This window comes from Octopus bimaculoides, chromosome 8 (assembly GCF_001194135.2).
Source record: "Octopus bimaculoides isolate UCB-OBI-ISO-001 chromosome 8, ASM119413v2, whole genome shotgun sequence".
NCBI classification, from domain to species: domain Eukaryota; kingdom Metazoa; phylum Mollusca; class Cephalopoda; order Octopoda; family Octopodidae; genus Octopus; species Octopus bimaculoides.
The window spans coordinates 44,960,290-44,970,316 of NC_068988.1; the positions used below are offsets into that span (position 1 = coordinate 44,960,290).

Here is a 10,027-nt window from a genome sequence, read left to right on the forward strand (position 1 = left end):
ATATATATATATATATATAGGCGCAGGGGTGGTTGTGTGGTAAGTAGTTTGCTTACCAACCACATGGTTCTGAGTTCAGTCGCACTGCGTGGCACTTTGGACAAGTGTCTTCTACTATAGCCAACCAAAGCCTTGTGAGTGGATTTGGTAGACGGAGACTGGAAGAAGCTCCCCCCCCCCCGTATATATATATGTGTGTGTGTGTGTGTTTCTGTGTCTGACCCTCCCACTATTGCTTGACAACCGATGCTAGTGTGTTTACGTCCCCGTAACTCAATGGTTCGGCAAAAGTGACCGATAGAATAGGTACTAGGCTAACTAAGAATAAATCCTGGCGTCAATTTTGTCGACTAAAGGCAGTGCTCCAGCATGGCCGCAGTGAAAATGACTGATACATATATACATATATATGTATGTATACACACACACATGTATATATATATATATAATAAAGAATTTCATTGAAGAGATCTTCCCCATGTGGTGAGTTGTAGTGAAAAAATATATAACAAAAGAAGGAAAATAAACACTATTTATATTTTCAAAATACATTCGCTAATCATGATATTGAAACTGGTGAAAATATTGCAATTTAGTATTATCTAGGGCGGCGAGCAGGCATAGTCGTTAGCACGCCGGGCGAAATGCTTAGCGGTATTTCGGGTGCCGTTACGTTCTGAGTTCAAATTCCGCCGAGGTCGACTTTGCCTTTCGTCCTTTCGGGGGTAGATGTAATCGACTTAATCCCTTTATCTGTCCTTGTTTGTCCTCTCTATGTTTAGCCCCTTGTGGGCAATAAAGAAATAAATATTGCAATTTCGTATTATCTTAAGGAGTTATATAGTGTGTGTGTATATATATATATATATATATATATATATATATACACATATATATATAATTACATATATACGTGTATGCACATTTACATACACACACATGCACACACACACACACACACACACATGCACACACACACACATACATATACGGGTACAAAAGAGTGTACATAGAACAAAGAATAAAAAAGGCAAACCAGGGGGAGCAAATTTTGAGATATAACGCGGACAGAGGTGTCTTCAACAGGTCAAATCCCACTATTGCGAGGTGCTAACAGGGATTAGCTTTTCTGATAAGTCAGTGTATACGTAGGATCTTCTACCACCGCTTCAAACTCGAAAAGTTATTGAAGGAGAAGGTTATCTAGTTTAATATTCCACTTAGTTGAGAAGTTTCCATTTATATAACTAACGCTAATTAAAAAGCATTTTGCGAGAAATCATTGTATCTAATATTCATTGCCAATGATAACTACTGATGCTTAGGTAGTGTCACTTCCAATATTGCTCACTACAGCAAACATACATCCACGCTGTCCTCAGCCAACGAACCAGCTTGTAAGTGATAAAACCCTATCAGTTGCTTATTGAGGGCAACCTGCCTCTCAATAGCATGGCTTATTGAGCGACTGTCACATTAACCGGTGGTATACTACACAGACATGACAACCAATAGCTTTAAAGCAACTTACAAGCAGTCCTTCCGGTGTAGGAACAGAGGAAGGTCCATCTCATTGTCCCATTTAATCTGAAGACGCTGGGCCACCGGAACGATTTTCCTATCATCACATGGAGCATCCTTCACAGGATGTACCTAACAAATGCAAAACTATACTCAATACAAACGATACCAACAGTTAAAAAATGCAGACGACCTAATTGTGGTACATGCCCATATCTATTCACATTCCAGCAAGGACAAAATTTCTCACTTAAGACCAACTTCACATGTGCTTCCCAGAACCTTATCTATGTCCAAATCTGCTCAGGTTGCGGTCACAATTATGTGGGCCAAGCGAGTCTTACTTTGAATCTAGTGGTCTGAAGTGTGAAAAATCAACATAGACAAAAGAGGCACAGACAACAGTGAACCACAACACAGCGTGCGGTTGTTATGGTAACAAACTGCTAAGGCCACGCTGTCTGTTAACTGGCTTAAAATTACCCAAATTTCTCAACTTAAATTTCAAATAACATCAGATTCTTTAATTTACGAGATAAAGTAATTGGTTGATAGTAATCAAAATTCAGAGTTACATCGATATACCAAAATTGAAAGCAATCTAAGCAAAATTATAGGGGCCTCATTTTGCGAATGAAAAAGACTAGATCCTCATCTCTAGCATCCCTTACTAGATCAGGGCATGTTTGTGGATATGATGTATATTTAATCTTATCCTTCAAGCAGCTATATATGCGTTTGTATGAACATTATTTTTACGCCTGCTTTTCTATACTGGTCAATTGCAATACAAATTCTTTGTTATTCCTTTGTGAGTTTCGTGACTTCTTTCTCACCCCTTTGTGAACCCCTTCACAATGCCGATCATGTCTTCTTTGATCTTCTTTCTTCTCTAGTCTCTTATATGCATTATTAACCACTTTTTCGCCCAAATTTCATTTTCCATGCACATCACATGCCAATACCGGTGCCATTTTCTATCCTGCACTGAGAAGCTGATTCCTTTTATGCTCATTTTCCTTATCGGTCCGTTTATACTACGTCACTCTAGCACGCAAAACTTATGCCTTATTTCTCACTATCATGCAATATAGTACTCTGCACCAAAGCGTCATTATAATGTCATTTAGCCCCAGGTCAGCTTTGATCAAGCCGGCCTGTAATTGAAGGCATTTCAGTCATGGCCATCATGTCTTTCTAAGAGTATGTAGTTCTATATTAGATAATATAACCTTTCCTTCAATAGTAGGAATAGTTTCATTAACATTTCTTAGTCTTACTCTTTAGCAAGACACACGTCCATTGCTGATTAAGAAATTTAAGTAACAGATACTACCAATTATCATGGAATCTTTCTGGCAATTGCGGCACTTCCTTTGTTGGGCGTTCTACTGCTAGCTACTCCTGTGAGTACGAAATCCTTCTTCGCTATTGTCTACCTACAGTTTAGAGTTTCTACCTGGGCCTTTTCAGCCTAGAGAACATAGCCACTCCACAGTCGACAGTGATAAGTGTTCTGTTTTCTCTTTCTTTTTTCTAACTAAAATTTACGTCCTTTCTGTTTTGATATTTAGGTACCTCGATCGTAGACATTTCTTGTTTGTAAGGCTCTAAATCTACTTTGTGGAGAATAAGACACCGAGTGAATTTATTGGCAGTGAAACTATGCATGGCTTATAGACAGCGAGAAATGTGCAATACTAATTGTCAGCGTGACAGCGTTTGTACCTATTTACCAGTAACATTTCTACTGTATCACACAGGTTGGTAACTAGTAGGTAGATAAGATTCAACTTATAAGCACATTATATGTCCCAGTTAGACACATTATCTGTTTGATCAAGCACTTGTTGCAATATCTATCTTTATGACAGTGAAAGAACTGTGTCTGTTCAGTTCAGTCAGCCGACAGCTGGACACTCTCTAAATGTATCTAACCAACACCTAGACGCTGTGCCTAGCGAGTTAGAAAATACCATTTACCGAAAATAGAAAATGAAAGGAGATGAAGAGTAAAGTTCAATAGCTGTGTTTTCATGAATTTATCTTCAATCTTCATCAACAAAAGATTCAATAATTAAAAAAGAAAAAAAAAAATTCAATAATTAAAGCACAATGAACATAGGAATACCAGAAATGCCATTGTGTTCCGTAGTTACTGAACCATTATTTTATTAATCGTCTCTAATGTATTATTCACGCCATAATTGCGATTTCAATATTCTATTCTTGTCAGTCATCTGTTTATTTAGATCAAGAGAACTAATGTGTCCCTTCTTTTCTTTTCTTTTTTGCTTGTTATTTATTGTAGTTTGTGTTTGTATCTTTGTTGGTTGCTACCGATTAATCTCTAGATCTTCAGTTATGTATTTCATTGAAAGCAATATAAATACCTAAAGCGAGTGTCAGGGCATTGTTTTCTTGGCCATGTGTTCGTATAATTCTTATGTTCTTCCTTCCTGTGTATATAAAGTAAATTTTCAATAACCTTTTCTAGTCAACTACTGTAGCAAAAATGAATGAATAAAATATCAGATTACTGAATTTTAGGTTGGTAGTTCGAAATCTGCAAAAGATGCACACACACACACACTTACACACACACACAAACACACACATATACGTATACGTCTGTCTTTATCTTTTATTCTTTTATTTGTTTCAGTTATTTGACTGCAGCCATACTGGAGCACCGCCTTTAGTCGAACAAATCGATCTCAGGACTTATTCTTTGTAAGCCTAGTACTTATCCTATCGGTGTCTTTTCCCGAACCGCTAAGTTACGGGGAGGTAAACACACCAACATCTGTTGTCAAGCGATGGTGGGGGACAAACACACAAACATACACACACATAAACACACACACACATACACATACATGCATGCATACACACACACACATACAATGGACTACTTTTAGTTTCCGCCTACCAAATCCACTCACAAGGCTTTGGTCGGGTCGAGGCTATAGTGACACGCAGTGGGATTGAACCCGGAACCATGTGGTACCACACAGCTACGCCTGCGCCTATGTTTAGTCATAATAAAGACAATTTTACATTAATTTGAGGGGGTTATTTTATACTTTTGTAGAATACAAGTTTATTTTTAAACAAGAATATTGTTGACAATGACTTCGAAGTTTCATCCAGTTAAGCCATTGTCGGACTATATATATGTAGTGAAACCACCTCTCTCACGGTTATATATTTACAAATGCGAGCGTAGCAGGGAACAACTCTTTCCCGCCTTGCTGTGTCATCACCTGACTGACTTTTATTTTCGCGGCATTTGCCTCCAGTCCGTTCGCGCCAGGACGCAAACCGACCAACCGTAACCACTAATAAGGTCACGTGAGAGAGTGTTTTTATGATGCTATCTGTACCTATAAATAGCCTAAATTATCCGCGCCAGTTCGTCGCGGCTACAAATCCTCACAGATCTGGTCGTTGACCACACACGTAACACAGCCAGCCAGTTCCAGCGACGACATCAACAGCATCGTTCAACTACGTACTACCAGCATCGTCGCCAACGTCAACATGATTTCTCCACGTACACAAGCAACCGCAGCTTCTCTTCTCAACCCTGTTGTGTGAATTGTTCACCACGAAATTAACAGCCAGAACTCAACCTGCGAAGAACATCTGTATCAAGAATCCGGCCCGGCATCGAAGCCTCAACTGCACGACAAGTGACTTAGCTCTGCCGCAACCATAACCTCTGATATACAGACCTACATATCTACTGTGTACCTTAACAGAACTGGTATCTTATTATCCTGTGTTGCAGACTCTTTCTATGCTTTGTATCTCTTGCATTCACATACATATATTTGTATACATACTCTTCTGTTTATATGATGGCCTGTCTTATATTGTGTTTTATTATGTCGCATTCACACACACACAGACATACAGTTTAATGCCCCAATAAATCTTACTGTTATTCATCTTTATCGGTTGCGTTTCTATCTGTTTCCTTACTGGCACTCCTTCGCATTTCACATGCGAATTCTGTATGTTATTGTATTATTATAACTTATCATTATATTTTGTGTCGACCGTGTGACGCGTTAAAAGGAGCCTGTTTTCCATTCGTCACCATTTGTCATTTGGTACGCACGGTCGTTCTTACATATATATATATTTATATATATATATGAAGTGGGGTGAATATGTGCATATATAAACATGCATACATACATACATATAATCTGGTGCTCCAGCATGACCACAATCTGGTGACTGAAACTAGTAATAGATATAAAAAAACAAAGAGAGAGAGAGAGAGAGAGAGATGATCGTATGAGTCTTTTTTTTTTTTTTACATATGTCTCTCTTTCTGTACTTGCACGGGTTGAACGAAACCTCCCCGGCATATACAATCTCTTTACTCGTTGCTGTCCTTTGTCAACTTCGCGATAATCAGATTCTTGTGTTCAGTTTCCATCACTTCGTTCTTTGTGCGCCTTGGTCTTTCTCTTCAGTTTCCTTCTACTTTCACCGCCTGGCAATTTTTCATGCATGCGGCATCATCTATACGCATCATATGCCCATAGCAGCGCAATAGTTTGCTCTTATACAAGGCGGCGAGCTGGCAGAAACGTTAGTACACCTGGTGAAAGGCTTAGCGGTATTTCGTCTGTGTTTATGTACTGAGTTCAAATTCGTCCGAGATCGACTTTGCCTTTCATCCTTTCGGGGCCGATAAATTAATTAACAGTTGCAAACTAAGGTCGATCTAATTAACTGGTCTCCGCCCCTATAATTTCGGGCCTAGTGTCTAGAGTAGAAAAGAATATTTTCTCTCACACGTTTATATCTTATTCCCCTTGCACGCGTTATATTTTCATTTCATTTTACCATGCCTCTAATCTGTTGCAATATTTTTTCGGTCTCTTGGGGATACTACATCTCCCTTCCTGACGATTTCTGGCAATAGTTTCTAACTTTTCTTGGTTCCTTTATAAGTCCCGATTCGATCTTATTGGTTGTATCTGGAGAAATGCATGCGTGGATGAAATCCTGTATGTGGCTTCTGAGTTCTCAGGATAAACATATACGGTCCACGTTTCTCATCACCATTACCGAACCAGCTACTAGGTTGTTTATCTATTTATTAGCTTCCTTTTTTTTTATTATTTTGCATTTGTTGATATAGCGAACTCTAGAGTCACATGTGCTTAATGGCCGATCTCTCATATAAATCGCATTTCTAGCCATAGTTCGGTATTTACAACAGATGGACTTTTGTTCAAGTATTTTTACTAGCAGTCTGTAGTTACCTTGATGTTCTGGCGCATGAAATTTGCTATGCACTGAATATTTTCCATATTTCACTTTTCTAAGACTATCATCTTGCGGGGCTCTTTTGATGACAAAATTTGCTGTTGACAGATATAATATATTAGGATTGGTGACCTTGATATTAGTGTAATTACGAATGCTAGCAAGTCATGCTTGTACCATGATGACTCCTATTGGATAAGAAAGAAAGGAGACCTTTTATTCAACATCTCCAGGCGCAGCATGGCTGTGTGATAAGAAGCTTGCTTCCCAACCACATGGTTCCGTGTCCAGTCCTACTGCGTGGCACCTTGGACAAGTGTATTCTACTATAGCCTGAGAACGACCAAAGCCTTGTGAGTGGATTTGGTAGACGGGTACTGAAATAAGCTTGTCGTATATATATATATATATATATATATATATATATGCGTATGTGTGTGTCTGTGTTTGTCCCCCACCATCGCTTGACAGCTAATGTTGGTGTGTTTACGTCCCAGTAATCTAGCAGTTCGGCAAAAGTGACTCGATAGAATAAGTACTAGGCTTACAAAGAATAAGTCTTGGGGTCGATTTGTCCGACTAAAGGCGTGCTTCAGCATGGCCGCAGTCAAATGACTGAAACAAGCAAAAGTGTTAAGAGTTAAAGGAGTTAAGATTGGCCAAAGATTACGATTTTAGCAGAATTTATTTATGCTGGATAGCCTTAAAAAGCGAGCATTCCCCATTATACTATTTACAGTAACAACTGTCTGGCAATTTTAATTGACATGAATGGCCACACTATCGATAAATTTAGAAAGAACTTAATAGGAATATTGAAGAAGTTTGGTTTAAGCGTAACCATCACTATCCATCTGACTACGGTCAACTTCTTGCTTATCACTCTCGGCCTTCCCCAAAAATTTAATAGCAAACATCAGTAGAAAAATCTGTATTTTATTCTTAGATTCAGGCTATCTTCAATAACGTCACAAACCATCACAACGTTTAGTTGAGAAGGGGGATTTAACGAGATGTTAATATCTAGTGAGGGTATTCCACTGCTCACAAAGAGTGTTAGGAAGAAAAATAGCCTTGTTTAAAATTCTATTCAATCTAGACGACTTCACTAATATAGCCGGAAACTTCTTATCCTTATTTAGGTAAGATTTCCCAAATTCACACTTATATAATCTTTTCAATGTGCACAATAGAAAGGTGAGCTACATTTGCTAGACAATTGCATATCCAATATCACATGCTTACAACATTACTTCACAGCTTTTTTGCCAAGCACCTACATGCAACTGTTGACATCAAATTACCTTCCCTCTAGGGGAGTCTGCTTCTCCAAGAGAGTTGTTTATAGAGACTCTCAACATGGCTGATGATTTTCAAAGATACAACACAGAATTTATAGCTTATGATTTCAAGGGAATATTTTCCCAAAACAGACTCTTCTAATCCAGAGACTGGAAAAGTTATCCCATTCCGTTTTAATGAAAACTTAGTATAAGCTCAACAATGCACCTCCCTTTTCTTCTGGAGTGTACAGCTGTCAATTTTGTCTCAGTGCAAAACTGTACATGCTTCAGCAGCCTGTTGTATCTCTTAAAAATATAACTAGCAACCATTCTGTTGCCAGAGGAAGGTCTCCCACTAGCTCAACAATCCACTAATTTCTTTTACATGGGACTTGAGCCTAGCTGCTAATATCTCTCATAAGTTTACTAATCCCAGCACCATGAGACATCTTTCCATTGTCAATCAGTTGTCAGTAACCAATCCTACTACTAATAAGTAGCATCCCTACCTTGCAACACTCAGCAGTAAGTAGTAGCTACTATATCCCAACAGCTAATATCATTTGATAGTAACCAGTTACACAATGTGATTAAATCATCCAGTGATAATGGGTTTGTTGTCATCAGTTATGATACCCAGCCTTACCTTGAAACTGTGAAACTGTTGTTAATCAGAGCATCAGAATGTCATATATATGCTTCACGGACTGTACTAAGTGCTATTTATTTTCATTTGTACACATATCTATTTATACATACTGCAGTTGCATGGCTGAAATGTACAAAAGGAATTAAGGAAAATTCTCTCTCTCTCTCTCTCTCTCTCTCTGATACACACACATTCATATACACACACTCATACACACATAAGCACACACACACACAGAGGTATAGTTCATGTCTAATTAATTCTCCTAAAAATATTGGGCAATCTGAAACTACGCCAGGTGGCACTCGCCCTAGGTCCCACACAGGGAGATCAATCCCACAACCATGTTGTTACAAAAAGAACTTTACCTGAGATTAGGTTATTTTTCTATAATATTGCCCAATGTTTCTGTTGGAAAATTAATCATAACTGCATGATAGCCTTAAGGTTAATCCCCCATCATATACCCTATCCAAGAGAACATTTAGTATTCATCTTCATAATACTGATGTTTTTTATTTGCATCAAAGAGAAACCAGAGATAACGATCAATAATCAAAATGTTTTAATTAAAATTATTTGATTGAATCCTCTTAATCCCAAACCATAGATGTACAGTAACAAAGTGACTAAATAGTATGATTTGTGATACGAAAATCGTGATTTCAATTTATAGTAGAAATGATTTGTTTTTGTTTTTTGTGCTTGTTTTGCCTTAGCTCAGTCCTGATTAGTCAAAAACATTTCAGTTAAGACCATTCCTGTTTTGTATATATAGAACACTCCCTATCTCTCTTTGACTAGATAATCATGTGTCTCCTCAGTCACACTCTAACCTTTCATCATCTGGCACAAAATCACCTCTTGCAAATCTGTCTCCCCCCTCTCAAAGGATCTTTGTCATGCAAGTTACTTGGTGACTCTGCCAGTGCTGGTACCACATAAAAGAAAATATAGTCCACACTGTAAAGTGGTTTGCATTTGGAGGGGCATCCAGCAGTAAAAATAATCCTTTCTACTATAGGCACAAGACCTGAAATTTGGGGGGAGGGGCCAGTTAAGTAGATTGACCCTAGTATGCAACTGGTACTTAATTTATCAGCCCTGAAAGGATGAAAGGCAAAGTTGACCTTGGTAGAATTTGAACTCAGAATGTAAAGCCAGACAAAAAGCCACTAAGTATTTCCCCCAATGTATTAACAATTCTGCTAGCTTGCCGCCTTCAGCTGTAAAAATAATGCCAAAACAGACACTTAAGCCTGGTGCAGTGTTCTGCCTAGCC

At 38.3% G+C, this 10,027-nt stretch overlaps 1 long non-coding RNA gene across 1 annotated transcript in view; it reads left to right on the plus strand.

Annotated features, from left to right (window-relative positions):
- The window catches only part of LOC128248570 (uncharacterized), a 16,238-nt gene extending 10,758 nt beyond the window's left edge, over positions 1-5,480 (plus strand). The window contains exon 2 of the long non-coding RNA XR_008264748.1: positions 4,187-5,480. This is a non-coding gene — a long non-coding RNA (uncharacterized LOC128248570). The remainder of the gene's footprint in view (positions 1-4,186) is intronic.
- Positions 5,481-10,027: the final 4,547 nt, after the last annotated feature.